The sequence below is a fragment of the Octodon degus genome, unplaced genomic scaffold, assembly GCF_000260255.1.
Source record: "Octodon degus isolate 3935 unplaced genomic scaffold, OctDeg1.0 scaffold00038, whole genome shotgun sequence".
NCBI classification, from domain to species: Eukaryota; Metazoa; Chordata; class Mammalia; order Rodentia; family Octodontidae; genus Octodon; species Octodon degus.
In genome coordinates, this window is record NW_004524614.1 from 13,311,376 (window position 1) to 13,314,253 (window position 2,878).

The 2,878-nt window shown below is 52.1% G+C and overlaps 1 pseudogene; it reads right to left on the reverse strand.

Moving 5' to 3' along the window:
* Positions 1 to 516: 516 nt before the first annotated feature.
* On the reverse strand, positions 517 to 2,445 carry LOC101586222 (annotated as a pseudogene).
* Between the last annotated feature and the right edge of the window lie 433 nt (positions 2,446 to 2,878).

Genomic DNA, 2,878 nt, shown 5'->3' on the forward strand with positions numbered 1-2,878 from the left:
TCAGGTCATCCCCTATACCCTCCTTGGCCATGGTCCAGCTGGGTCTTTTATTTATCTCTTGTCCATAGTTTATACTTTTCTCCTTTTGACCTCTGTTGTTTGTCAGACAGGGAGTTAGATGAAATAATACATCAGCCTGCACGCTGCTGGGGTTAGGGGCCTATTTGTGCTGCTGGGGGTCAGCACCCCCCACCTCCCCACTTCAAAGGCCAATAGAGCTTGCCTAACTTTGGTGAGAATAATCTACTGCTCCCTGCATTCCTCTACATGGGGAGAGGCAGAGGGACAGGTAGAGTTCCAAGGAGGATGAGGGGAGAGGGGCATATGTATTCCTGTTTCTCAGAGCAGCATCAGGGAGCTGTGGGATCAGGAGCAAGAGGGGCACAGGCATCCCCAGGTCATCTGAGCATGCACTCTGGTGCTCAGGCTGTCTGTAGTAGCCACACGGAGACATGAACACACTTTGGGAAGAAGAGGGCCCACTCAAGGTATCCCTGCTTTAAGTGCCCACATCCCTTTGGGTAGCTAAAGGTGCTGCCTTGACCCAAGGCAGCCAGAAGGGAGCACAGGATGGAGGGCCAGGGTGGCGTCCAGGGTTGAGTGGGCTGTGGCCCTGTGGGAGGTGAGGGGTATCAGAGAGCCTCCTGGCTGGAGGTCAGGAACTCTTCTGCCCGCTTGTGTGCCTCCAGTGCCTTGATGGTGTAGACGTCCTGGGGCAGTTCAGACTTCCTCCGGAGCAGCACCTTCTCCTTCTTGATGTCCTTTAGCATCTGCACAACCTCTGTCTCCTCTGTCTTCAGAAGCTGGATGTCTTATGCCATGGGGGTTTCTGTCTCCATGGAGTACACAGGAGGCAGTGGTGGAGGTGCTCAGAACATAGGATACTGGGGATTAAGCCGAGCCAGCTCCCCAATCTTTTGCCACATCTCTTCTCTTTCCTTCATTCAGAATCAGCCCTTCTGTTTCTCTACCTTTTATTTCTGTGTACAGTTATCAAACAGTTTCTGATTCATTTCCATGAACAGCTTCAGAACATTGTAGATGAGCCCATGGATTGTCTTGTTCCAGTGGCTCTTGGAGTTCCTGTAGAGTGCAGGGAACATGACAGGGAGGACACGGGCAGCATTGTCACTTATCAGGCTCATGATGTACTCGTTTTTCCAGTAATAGAGGGCACACTCTGCTACCTGGAAACGGGGGCTGGAGACACACTTGGCAAGCTGGCGAAAGAGCGGCTCCATCACCTTGCTAAACTCAGAGGGCTCGATGACATCCAGGATCTCTTCCAGCTTGTTCAGGAACGTCACCCCCTTGGGACTATGGGTCTTCGGCCAAAACTTGAGAAGTCCTACAATCACCAGTTCAGTCAGACTGCTCTCCTTCTCCAAGAATTGGACCACACAGTATGCCAACTGAGGGTGGTATACACTCAGTGACTTGACCTTGTGAAGAGGAAGCAGGACCCGCAATCTTGTGCTCCTCTTTGACAGGCAGGACAAAGCCATTGATGATACTGCCCAGGATCTCCAGGAGCTCAGCAATCCCGTTATGGTGTTCCGTCTCATAGATGAACCTGTAGAAGATGTGGTTGATCTGCCTGCAGATGTAAGGCTGGAGCCCCAAGAATTTGCCATAGATGCAGTGCAGAATGGTCTTGAGAAAGTCCTGCTCTCGAAGGTCTTCACTGTCAAACAGGTCCAGGAGAGCAAGGACAAACTTCTGGTTGATGTACTTCTTGGCTATGTTTGGCTGGAAATCAGGGGACTCGAGGAAACGTAAGAAAAACTCGCACACGAGCTGGAGATGCGGCCAGGCAGCTTCCAGCGTGGGCTCATCTTCCTCTGGGTCAAACTCCGCCCCTGTGGGATTCGATGAAGGTGGCAGTGTCCGGAAGAGGTTCACTGAAAACATGGTGATGGCCTCTGAGTAGGTGGCTTCAGTGACGACATCACGACTGTGAGTGATGTACTCCTCCATCTCGTTCAGTCAGTCCTGCCCGCTTCACCTCTTTGAATTTGAGGTCACTAAGTGGGTCCGACACAAAGTTGAAGAGAACACAGCACTGGCGCAGCTTCTGGATGAGTAACTCCCCCCGCTCCTGGGTGGGTGAATCTTTCAGGGCCGGGAGCTTCTGCAACTCCCTGTTCTTCTGAGGTTGAAGCGGGAGGAGCTCTGCCTTCGCTCCTTCTTGACAGTCTGGGGTCCCCCTGAGTACTTGATTTTGCTGAGCTTTGTGAGGGGTCGTGTGCTGTTGCTGGGACGCTTGTTGGATGCTGGTGGCTGAGGCTTGGACTGGGGCTGGGGCTGCGCCTGCGACTGCGACTGCACCTGGGCTTGGGCCTCCTCAGAATTCTCACCTCCACCATCCTTGCCTGAGCTGTTGGGCTTGGCTGTGCCTTTGGCAAGTTTGGGGGGCTCCTTTTCCTTCTTTAGTTTATAGGGCATCTCAGCCCGTCCAGACCCGGCCCGGCTCGCGCGGCCCCTGCTCCAGTCCGACTTTGCTCGCCCACCCTCCACCAGTTCAGCGTCGCTCCCCCACCAGCCCTTTCTAAGAAACAAAAGTAACAGGAACTGTAACCAGAGCTATTACCTGGGCAACTAACAGAAGTACAATGGTGGGGGTGGGGTGGTATCTTCTGCCATAAGCCAGTCATGGACTGAAAACTGTGAGCCAGCGAGACCTCTCCTCCTTTACATATTATATGTGTATCTTGAATATTCTGTTCCAGTGGTGGGAAAGTGACAACTACATCATATGAACACATGTGTGCTCCACCTGCACTTGCTTAGATAGGGTATTGACACCCAAACTTGATTTTATTCTATCCAATTTGAAATCAGGAAACAGAGATTCTAGAGCTAAAAAGAAATACAAAAA